Here is a 12,583-nt window from a genome sequence, read left to right on the forward strand (position 1 = left end):
GAAAGCAGAGGAAACAAAAATCTCACTGTATCCTTTTAATTGCACTGCACTTTTGTTTTAGGTGGCTCATAAAAGCCAACATCCTAATAAATTCAATACGATGTTTTTCAACATTTACTAGATTCATTACACTGAATAATCTAAATTCTGTTTTTGTGTTAACAAGTGTTATCTTTAATATAGGTACAGAATACATTTTACAGTGGTACAGTCTGACAGAATCCGGCCAGTGAGGTGCAATAGCAGGAGGAGGTCTTGTACTTTAGTACGATTTTCACACTATTTTATCTAGCCAGCCTACTAATAGAAGTTTAATATATTTCTTGCTCAACTTTTAAATGATACCATTCAATGTTTTTGTACTGCAGTCTGTTTCTGAAGTTAAAAAAATTGCTCCGAAAAGTTAAGGTTTTCCCAAATGTGAAAATATGTTCCAGGAGATAGAGAAGATCCTAAGAAGAGCGGCTCGTTCATCAGAGGGCTATTTGGTAAGCGTGATAGCGTTACGGAGACTCTGAAAGAGAGGCGCTCTGCATCGCGGTGTAGCTTGCTGTCCAGGTTTCGAGAGGGTGTGCTTCTGGATGAGGTATCGAATATATTGTTTCCCCCTACTTATACCTCCCGAAGAGATCATGAATGTAAAATTAGAGAGATTCGAGCGCGCACGGAGGCTTTCCGGTAATCGTTCTTCCCACGAACCATACGCGACTGGAACAGGAAGGGAGGTAATGACAGTGGCACGTAAAGTGCCCTACGCCACACACCGTTGGGTGGCTTGCGGAGTATAAATGTAGATGTAGATGTAGATACAAGACGGTCAAGTACCTAGGAACAAAAATATTCTACTGAAATTTAAAAGCGTTGCAATCGAGAAAATCTTGTGAATTCCATATTTAATAGTATATCTGTTATATTATTACTCTACTAAACCCCAACAATCAGTAAGTGGAATCAAATTAATCAGAAGTACTATCGAAAACCAGCTGCAAGTTAAGTACATTTTTAAGTTGAAGTTGTTGGAATCCTATACAAATTGCTATTTTCAAGACGGAAGAAACTGTTAAGACATTAAAAAGATGCAGTTCATTAGCTAATATCAAATGTTCCATGGTAAAAGACCTTCTGTTTCAAACTGCAAGATGTTGCATGACCGACAAAGTATGTCTCAACTGTCCACATGTGATATATTCCTAAAAATATATAGCATTTCACTCACCATGAAATTCTGTTATTCAACATGTTTCTACTGTTAAATAGGATAAGCACCTAGATATGTAATATGGTCTTTATCGTATCAACTAAACTACTGAATCGAGGTTGGTTGTTGAGGTTAATTGTAAGCTTAGTTGGCTCTGAGCACTATGGGACTTAACATCTGTGGTCATCAGTCCCCTAGAACTTAGAACTACTTAAACCTAACCAACCTAAGGACATCACACACATCCATGCCCGAGGCAGGATTCGAACCTGCGACCGTAGCAGTCGCGCGGTTCCGGTCTGAGCGCCTAGAACTGCTAGACCACCGCGGCCGGCTGTAAGCTTACTTCTTGCGTATTTTGAATAAAGACACATTTTTAAATTTAAAGCAAAAATGGTTGAGACTGGAGAGGGAAGGTGTGTATTAACCGCGCAAACGAAGTTTACACTCCGCGCGGCATCTGATGGGAGCGACTGTATATGGCAAAGTCTTTTACGGTCATTCCCGGCAACTACCACGCCTAGTGTCAACTAACAGCACTCGTTGTCCTTTGTTGACCTGTCTTTTGCGCTATGTCCCACAACTCTGATCTTCCGTTTCTCCTGAGTTTGGTATCTAAGATGCACATCGGTCGTTTTTCTGAACGACGCTTAGTGATTTTTTCTGCAACTGTTCGCTAAACTCAAATTTTTAGCTACTGTGTATTTCGATACTGCAATGGCAACTCTGATGTTCGAATCTCGCAGATTTCAACAGTTTTACATTCCGCGAGTAGCAAACTTGATGCAACAGAACGACTTAGAAAAATTTGAGGACATGTTTTGTAGGACATGTTTTCACCCAGGTAATTCTCGTGATGCCTGGATTTGGAGAACCTGTTTGATCTGGTTTGCGATTAGTAGGACTGGTCTAACAGAACGTAAAGAGATTTGAACGTATTCCACAGCTGCCGATTTTCGTAAATGGGGGACTGGCTGAATAAATAGATAATTAATACTCTCATTCTTTTTTGTCTTAGTGGGCCACTACTCGTTAATGTGAGACTGACTGAATAAATAAGTAATTAGCACTCTCATTCTTATAAACAGGTGGTGTTAACTAAAGTTATTTATGACCTGTCATCATAATTTTTGTAATTAATGTTTATTTACAATTTACTATTATTTCAACATTTTCAGCATTAGTATTGTTACAGCCCAGGGTAGCATCCACTGTGGACATTAAAAATTCGTCCAGGTTCTACCATGGCAGCTCCCAGAGGGCGAACCGCCTGTGTCAATGATCAAATGGCTCTGAGCACTTAGAACTACTTAAACCTATCTAACCTAAGGACATCACACACATCCATGCCCGAGGCAGGATTCGAACCTGCGACCGTAGCAGGCGCACGGTTCCGGACAGCGCGCCTAGAACCGCAAGACCACCGCGGCCGGCGGTGTGTCAATGATCAGCAGACTGGTAGCTTGGGGGAATTGCTGTGCGAGTTGCGGCTAACACGGAAGCTATCGGAGCACGGGGAACGACCGAGTGCCCAAGTCTGTGAGCGAAGCATAATGACATCATGAAAGCCGAGAGATACCGGCGTACTAATAACAAAGCAGAGTTTCGTAAGAAGGGCTACGTGCAACGTAGTATTCAGGTGTCGAGCCAGCATAAAAGAGTCTCTGAAAGGTGAAGTTGCGGAAGTCTGAAGTCGCTAGGAGAGTTAACAGAGAAGGAAAAAGCAGGACACGTGATGTCATAGCCATCCCCACCGTCGCAGAGTGCACTGGAAGCGCCCGTATAAATACCCCATCCATTTTAACAAATATCTCATTGTTGAGTATTAATTGGCGACCGCCCAGTGTGTAATCTTAGCCCTTGTGTCAGTTGCAGCTATCCAGTGAGAGGGGACGCTATGGAGGTCGACCCTCAGCACGCCTACCACTCTTCGATCTTCTATGGAACCAGCGGTCCATCTGGAAGAACGCTGCTGCTGCCAGCTGCATTGCCAACTTGCGGAACAAAACTGATGAGGCGCGGAGGCCGTCATCACACTGCAGACCTGCTGGAGGCTTGACCTGCGTGACCTGGACGCTGTCCGTTATCCGCCTTCGAGTGATTGAGCGCCACTGCTGCTCATCCTATTCATGTGGCAGACATCTATGCTGCTGGTTCCTGTTTCCTAAATGGGGGATGAGAGCCGATCCGTGCGAGACAGTGAGTACTTCAGGTGTTCCTGGTGCGAGATTCCAGAGTGCGAATCTTCGATGTCCACGAGAGCGCTTTAGAGATCGCTACCCAGAGCTAGAGGCCGCCGGATTCCGCGCGTCGACAGCCGCCCGTGTCGTTGCAGCCGCCACCCGACGCTTCACTGCGACGGCGATACTGCGAGTCGATCGCAAGCCGGCATTCCGCTGCTGCCGCTTGTCAGTGGTGTTTTATTGGCTCTCTCAACTAGGACAGGAACCCCCCTCGCATCCCGCCTTGCTTTCTCCAAACGATTGTAAGAGTCTGGGATCAAACCCCTTTAATACTGACAGGCATTAGTGTAAAGCTGTTTGATCCGCTCGTATGACTAATAAGATTAGCTGAACAATTAGCAGGATCATGCACAAGCCCAAACCTAATATCTTCGCAGTGTTTCGGATATTGGTGTATGAATCATTCGTATATCAGTTTCTCACAGCATGGTTGATTTCATACTGGAATCAATTCATAACTACCGGCGGTGGACGAAAATACGTAAACATAGCGAAAAGTGCATGCTTGAAGATACTTACAGATGCTTGGTAAGCGTTCAGGTTGTGCTGTTGTATCTGAACACGAACGGCACCTGTGCAATGTCCTCAACATGTTGCAAGTGTCAGTCTGTAATTGTGAGTACATTATGTCGGAGGTAAGTGAATTAGAATGTGGAAGAATTGTTGGTGCTCGTATGGTGGGTCTTCCGTAAACAAGGGAGTGAAAGTGTTTGCTGCAGGGAAAGCTGAAGACCATCATCCGCTCATACACAAAGCAGGCGAAAGTGTGTGTTGGATGATCGTTAGGGACGGTCATTGAAGAGGATTGTGACGAAAAACAAGAGGACAACAGCTGAAAAAGTCACTACAGGACTGAATGTCGCACTCGCGAATCCTGTCAGCACCAAAACAACACGAATGGAGCTCCAAAGCTGAGAATTACACGACGAGAAGGATTTCTGAAACCACACTTCAGGGATGCAGACACCCGTAGAGGGAGAACGTGGTTCCGAAGCAATAAACTTGGACTATGAAGCCATGAAAGAAAGTCGTTGGTCGGATGAGTCTTGCATCACACTTTTTCCAACCTCTGACCGAGTTTACTTCCCAAGAGCGAACCATAGCGGCAGTTTTAATATGATTTGGGCAATTACATCCTGGCATTCCATCGGTGCCATGGTTACTCTACAACGTCACATTACTGCAAGGATTAAGTGACCGTTTCCGCTGAACAGGTCCATCCCATGGTTCAATGTTTGTTCTCAAATGGCAATACTGTGTTCCAAGCTATTCACACGCCTCGATTCGTCCAAGACTAGTTTTGTGAAAATAAGAGATATAGGATTGGTATTGCATAATAATTATGCGTAAAAATCGTTTCCAAGCACGATGGAAATATCTGGGGTCGACGTCACTGATTCAAGCTATGTACTGTAGTTACTACGCACTGAAAAGTAGTGTATATTAACTGTAAAATACCAGCGAGAAATTCTAATACAAGCAGCACGTCCAGCTGAATATATATTAATATCCTCTTGTGAACTTCCGATCAGTAGATGACGTAAGAGACCAAGTGTCACTCGACAAATATTTATACAATGCCCTTAACCCCAGCAGCATTATCAGTAATCAACAGCTTTGAACCCCATAAGTGCTGAACGTCGAACATTTTACTTCTAACGTAGTGAGTGGTAGTCAGGGTTGCTTTAAAACACGTTAACTATGATCCGTGACCCAAGCAATATGACGACTGTAACGTCGCTTTATCCCGTTTATTTACATCTACTCGTACTCGATTTTATCGTAAACGCGGCATTTGAAGTAAATATCTACTGAATAACGTCTTGGATATACTCGGAACATTTGTAGCTGATGTAAATCGTTTCTTGTAAATATTTACATGCGACTGGATTTGCGAAAACGTATTCGCGTGGGCAAGGTGTAGAAGTAGCAATCTGTGTGCGTGTGTTTTTTTTTTTTTTTTCCTGTGGCGCACTGTTTCACAAATCTTCGTTTGAAACTCTCAATTAACTATAGAAAACCTCTTTTTTTGTCTGAGATGTAATTCATTCTAAATAAAAATTTGGCTTTTAAAGCAGCGTCAATCGATAATCTGTTGTCTCGTGGAATAATAACAAAACAGATCATCACGTTCTGCATTACTGCAGATTTTATAACAATAGCAGCACACTTTCCAACAAATTTGCGACATAGCAATAACATGCGCCATACATGCGAGTGTTCGCCTGATCGTGGCCTGCCAGCAACAGTGACTATCTCCGACTTCATCTGTAGGTGAATGTATGGTCCATAGCTGAAAATCATTACATGAATTAACATTTGACTTCATTCATAAATTATGAATGCCCAATTATTTTATCGAGGAAACGCTCAGGCTTGAAAAAATTATGAAGTTCATTTATTGAATTGTATATTTTCTTAAATTTATATGAGGAAAAATTATATTTTCCTATAAATTATAACGTACTGCGAATAGTTACTATAGTTTTTCGTTGTTAGCTGACCGTATAATATGCACTGAGGCTCGTGACAATTGAAACACCCTGAAAGAATGTCCCTAATGTATTCAAACTGGAATGATATTTGGCACTGTGAACCAGCAATAAGTAATTACTGTTGCATATGTATAGACTCGGCAGCGCGCTCTATTACATGCATAAAAACTGTTGTGGCAAGATTTGTAAAATGAAGAGCGACGGGTCCGCATGGTTGTTATGGACGAAACTGCTTCAAGTTTTATGACGAGGTAGAACTGACTGTATAGAGTAGTTTACGCCGCCTGATACTGGTTTTATGTGTGACACAAAGACCTCAGAGTACAGTACGTGCGTAGACGCTATCGATAGCGAACCGTCTGGAAAAATGTAATGGTTTCAAATAGGTTCCGCTCAGATTTCTCCAACGGCGATGGCCGCATACGTGTTAGATGCTACCATTATGACACGAAGTTGGAGTCTGCCCTCAACCCGCGTTACACGAGCGACTTTCTGGTCACAGTCGACTGCTCGATGTGCGTGAGCCTTTCGTGCTTCGGTGTAAATCAGCAACCAGGCGCGTCGCGAATATTTGTATGACGTTAATGATTCATAGACGGAATCCAGTGTCGAGTTCTAAATTTACAAATACGCTACACACTAAGCATGCACAGAAATAGTGGACTCTGGCAGCGTCTGTTATCATCGGAAGTTAACTTATTCTGTTAGAGCTTACTCGTATTATAGAAATAGATTTTAAACTTTCGTGTCGTCTTAATCTTTGTTGTGTTGTTTGTTTTGCGTCACGTTGAAGAGGTTGCACGAGACATGGTATTATTCGTAGTAGTATTTTCATACAAGTGAGACGAAATATCTGAAAGCAGAAAGATATTTTCGTTTTACTGAAAAAAGTCTACACTGTTGATGAACTAAGAACTTAAATATATAAACGGAGTATAATGAATATTATTTCAAAAGCAAAAAACTCAGAATTATTTGAAGAGAAAAACATTTTTGATGTTATTTGGCACTCAGTTTTAACGAGAAATAAATTATAAAGTGAAACGGCGCTGTTTGCTGCTTTCTAGATATTGTTTGATGCGTTTGCAAATATATATACATAAAAGGATGTGCTCTGAACTGTTTGAATGACACTTTTCCTATTCTTTCAGTTCTCAGGAGTGTAGAGAATTTTCCACACGAATTTTGACAGGAACATCCACCATGAATTTTACTTTGGACATTAATAAGCTCTATTGTCATTGATTGTTCCTACATTTTGTTACTAAATTTCGATTTTTCGTAAAAAAGACAGTCCCTCATAACCTCACTTTCACCGTTAGAGTGCCAAGCTGAACAGCAGACAGCGCTCGCGACACACGCAGTTTTGAGGTCACGTGTAAACGAAAATGACCAATCGAGACAGACTAAACTCAGTACACGAACAAAACTCCTGGGACGCTGCTATAGACTCACATGTCCAGAGAGCTCAATTGAGACAAGAAAGTCGTTCGTAATAAAATGAGGTTTTATTCAGCAGCGTAGTGTGCAAATAACAGTCTTGTTGGTCCTATGTGATACTGAATACAGTATACTATCTCAGCTTCTAGGGATTGAGGACAATCTGAGTAGCAACTGATACATCAGTGAAGTGTCAGAATACGAGCACTATGGGACTTAACTTCTGAGGTCATCAGACCCCTAGAACTTAGAACTACTTAAACCTAACTAACCTAAGGACATCACACACATCCATGCCCGAGGCAGGATTCGAACCTGCGACCGTAGCGGTCGCGCGGTTCCAGACTGTAGCGCCTAGAACCGCTTGGCCAACCCGGCCGGCTTATGTATATACTCATTCCAATCTTCACCAGGGCAACACACAATCACACGTGAGGTGGAACTTTCAATCATTTTTTGAAGAAAAATATATATTATTGCTTCCCTGCGCCGTACTTCCAACTGACACGTCACCCATCGAACACGTCTCGCAAATGGTTGATCAACGACCATTGTCGATGTTTAGTGGATCCGCATGCATATATCGTCGGAGAAAATTCCTCAGGAGCACAGCCAGGCTCTCGCTGTATCTATGTGACGATGTGCGGAATTCTTACTGTAGGACGTGGGGGTTACACCATTTTGTAGAACCGAAGTCAGTAATCTGCTAGAGTTCAGTAATCTGATCAGTTTGTGCATTGGCCTTTACTAAGTCTGTATTATAAACTTCAATTTAGTAGCAACTATCCTTCTTGGTGCTACGGTTTTCACAACAGCTGTAAAACTTTTTGGAAAATCAACTGCAGTGGAAGATACGTTGATTGTGCACAGTTCGATAAACGAGTGGAGTTAAAGATGCATTAACTTTCGAGCGCCCACTCTTCAACTAACACATATCATGCCCTTCTGGAATGATCACACTGTAGGTAAAAAATTATCCTTAACGATACTAGGAAAGTCTTAAGTCAGTTTACCGCAGTACCAAAAGCAGGATTACTGCCGAGAAAAAATTCAAGGTAACAGTTTATAGTTCGATCTCCATCGGTAGAAAGTGGCAGCATATTCGTAGAGCAAGAACTGCAATTCATACCTACAGAATACCAGTTTGGTGTTTTTCATTCTACAGCGAGTAACTGGGATGAGTCTTACATCGCGGTACCACACTCGTGTTGATGAATAAACATGTAACAGTGTATTACCAAGTCAGATAGTAGTGGCTTGGTCGAAGTGCAGATATTCCGAAGCTTCCCCATATGCATTTATTTGCAAAGAAATTACCTCATGAAAATGAAATATTATTGCCGTTGTTTGCTCGACTGTTTATCGTGAGTTTTCGTTTTGCCGCCTGCTCTGACAGTAAGACATATTTTTTATCATGCTAGCTGTGGTGATACTTCAAAGGACACAAAGGTTCTTCTTCTCGTAAATATAAAATAATGGAGATAACTTGTGAAAACCAAATAAACAGATTTATCGCCGTACTGTAATACTCGGTATCAATAATACTTGTTGTGAGTTTATTGTCCGGTGTGAATAACCTTGTTTTCTGGTTACTGACAATTTGTCTTCGGTGTATCTGTTTGTGATTGATTTCAATCTGCAGTCATTATTTCAGTTAAATACGGAACTACATTTCACTGTTCCTCGAACGCAGTACTCAGTAGTATTTAGAAGATAACTACGCTTGTGGTTATTTACGCTGATAGAAGTCTTACAGCAGCTATTCCCTCTGTTTCTGTTTCCATTAGTCCCAAATTCTTTATTAATTTTTCTGTGAGTCATATTATTTTGTGAAAAGGAATGTATGGTCTACAAGTTAAACGTCAATAACAAAATCTTTACAGCTGATTTGTCATATTCTGTACTTGAAACTCATCGAAAACTTATCTGTTTGGGAACTATGAAGAAGTTTTTCTTACAGCTCAGCTGCTACCGCCATTACGATGTTGATCTTAGTAAAGGTCACAGCATTGTGTAAGGATATAGACAACGTAACAAATGCGTTAGTTTAAGAACCATACAGAATTCATAATTATTGTTAGCATATGGCATTCAGTTTCTTTATTCGAAACAAAACTAAAATACACCAGTGAGCAAACCCGAAAAGTGTATTTGCAACACGTCCTTTGGGAAAGCCTGAGAAATCACATGTAGTATTAAATCCATTCCTGTAATATTTTTCTTGTTGTGGCAGAGACAGGCATTAACATGAGCAAACCAAGGGCAAGGATATGAGACCTTAGTTTTCGACGTATACAATGTTCAAATAACTTACGGGACTGCAGCCGGGTGATGTCGTCGGCAACCGCCGATATTTCTACAGGAGCACACCCTGCCATTTTCAACGCAAAATTGCAGCAAGTAAGCGCTTTGCATGCGAATTTATAGGCTTAATTTTCAGAGGAAATCTGTAAAGGCAACACACACACACACACACACACACACACACACACACACACACACACACACACACATATATATATATATATATATATATATATATATATATATATATATTGTAAGCGCTAGCGCCATCACAATATAAAGATGACCGACATCAGAAGTTACCGATGGTGAAATTAATAATCAAGGGGTGAGGTAGCATAAACACGGTCCCTCTGTTTTTTTGAGAAGTGAGCAAGCGGGAGTCCATACAAAACTTAAACAAAAACTAACATCCCTGTTCATAAGGTTACTTACTAATTTAATTTCAACATCTTCCTTAATAACACTGTCCCAACAGCTGTAAATGTATGCCAGAATCTCCATGTTGTTATATTCCATATGATGATCGGTGCCAAGATAGTGTTCTGCAATAGCGGATATGCAATTCCGTTTTTTTTTCAAAGTCCTGGTAGTCTGACCAGTATATGACATGTCAAAACGATAAGAAATGCAGTACACGTCCTCCTTACGCCAATCAAGATCATCCATTACGGATCCTAAAAGTATGCTGATCTTGGACAGCGGTCGAAAAACACACTTGACATCACATTTTCGCCAAGTAAGACCAATCCTGTTGGAAATGCTCCCTGTGCGACAATTTGAGTGACTTCTTAGAAGACTTTAGAACAGCTGTGTTCCCTTGCTTAATGTGTTGGTCAGGAGGAAGGTGGATGGTACGTTGGGACAAGCCTTTTACAGGAAGCGTACTCATACCGACTTGTATCAGCACGCTCATAATTGTCACCATCCGGTTCAACATAAAGGAGTACATCTTACCCTGGTTCACAGGACCCCTGTCATCTCGGACCATGAGGGATTGTCAGCTGAGTTAGCCCATCTCAAAGTCACTTTCCAACAGAATGGTTATAGTGAAAGACTATCGTCCAACTGTGCACCGGGTGAGTGAGGGTAATATCGAAGTGGCACCAAAGTCTACCGCCTTTTTACCTTACTTAGGGAGCATTTCGAACAGGATTGGTCACATTTTGAGGAAATATAATTTGAAATGTGTTTTTCGACCACCATCTAAGATCATGATCTTTTTAGGTTCCGTAAAGGTTGATCCTGGTTCGCGTGAGGCGGATGTCTTCCGTATTCCTTGCTGTTGTGGCGTGTCTTATATTGGTCAAACTATCAGGACTGTGGAGGAACGGTCTACTGAGCATAAACGGCACACATGCATAGAACAGCCGAGCCAATCCGCCATTGCAGAACACTTTCTTGGCACCGGTCATACTATACAATATAACAACATGGATATTCTGGCATGCACTTCCAGCTATTGGGATAGTCTTATTAAGGAATCTAATGAAATCAAATTAACAAGTAGCCGTATGAACGTGGATTTGTCAAAAAACAGAGGGACGGAGTACATGTTACCTCATCCATTGGCTACTAATTTCATTATCGATAGCCTCTAAAGTCAGTCACCTTGGATTTGTGTTGGCGCTAGTGCTTACAGAGTGTGTGTGTGTGTGTGTGTGTGTGTGTGTGTGTGTGTGTGTGTGTGTGTGTGTATGTTATCTTTCCGGATTTTCTCTGAAAATCGAGGCCTTAAATTCGCTTACACAGCTCTTACTTGCTGCAATTTTGCGTTGAAAATGGCACGGTGTGCTCTGGAAAACACAGACTTGCATAAACAGGCAGGTGCATTAGAGAGGACAGATCTCCATCCAGCACGGCAGTATCCATCCTACATCTTAGTACTGCTACACTAGTGTCTCCTTTTTCTGCTAAAGCAGGGGAGAATGTTTTGATGTTTATAGAAAATTTTTTGACAACCGTAAAGTTGGGATATTGTCTGGAGGAGAAATTGTTGCATATGATGAAGTTACCGTCGGTGGGAGGTGCAAAAGCATACGTGATGTATCACGAAAAATTGAGGAATGCTCAGATATTTGAAGTTCTTAGGACAGGCTTATTACAGTGATATAGGAGGAAGAATAGCTATAGATATTAGCGGGAACGGTTAAATAGTTTATCGTAAAGAAACAGGGTAAATCCGTTGAGAGGTTCCTGGTCTCTCATTACCTATGAGTTGACAAAAGGTGATAGTAACGGTAAGTATGGGAGGCGTGCAAGAGATAAATCCCTGAAGTAGCGCTATCCTCTGTGTCCTCGGTGGCTCAGATGGATAGAGCGTCTGCCATGTAAGCAGGAGATCCCGGGTTCGAGTCCCGGTCGGTACACACATTTTCATCTGTCCATGTTGACGTATATCAACGCCTGTAAGCAGCTAAGGGTGTTCATTTCATTACAAGTAACGGTAAGGTCCTTCTGCAAGAAGTAGAAAAGAGAGTATTTTTGTAAGGTTGCCACCCGAAGTATCGAGATAGGTACGGACAGTTTCCTAAAGACTTAGCTCTACATCTTCATCTACAGCTACATACGTATTACGCAATCACCGTTTGTGCATGGCGGAGGGTACCATGTTCCACTACCAGTAATATCCTTTCCTGTTCCACTCGAAGATACATCGAGGAAAAGAGGACCTTCGTACGTTCTCTAATTTCTCTCATCTAATCTTCGCGGTCCTTAGCTAAATATAGGTGGCGGCAACAGAAATGGTTTGCAGCCAGCCTCAAATGACGGTTTTCTGAATTTCCGCAATAATATCTTGCGAAAAGAGCGACGTCTCCCAACTGGAATTCCCATTTGAGTTCACGAGGCATTTCCTTACACTTGCTTGCTGATCAGATGTACCCGTAACAAATCTAACAGGA

At 41.7% G+C, this 12,583-nt stretch overlaps 1 protein-coding gene and 1 non-coding gene across 2 annotated transcripts in view; one reads left to right on the top strand and one right to left on the bottom strand.

Moving 5' to 3' along the window:
* Window positions 1-12,583, bottom strand: part of LOC124721953 (thrombospondin type-1 domain-containing protein 7A-like) — a 1,225,854-nt gene that overhangs the window by 586,266 nt on the left and 627,005 nt on the right. The gene's annotated exons all lie outside the window — the stretch shown is intronic.
* On the top strand, window positions 11,973-12,049 carry Trnat-ugu. The gene has a single exon. It is a non-coding gene; the product is annotated as a tRNA-Thr (tRNA).

Source organism: Schistocerca piceifrons, chromosome X (genome assembly GCF_021461385.2).
Source record: "Schistocerca piceifrons isolate TAMUIC-IGC-003096 chromosome X, iqSchPice1.1, whole genome shotgun sequence".
NCBI lineage: Eukaryota > Metazoa > Arthropoda > Insecta > Orthoptera > Acrididae > Schistocerca > Schistocerca piceifrons.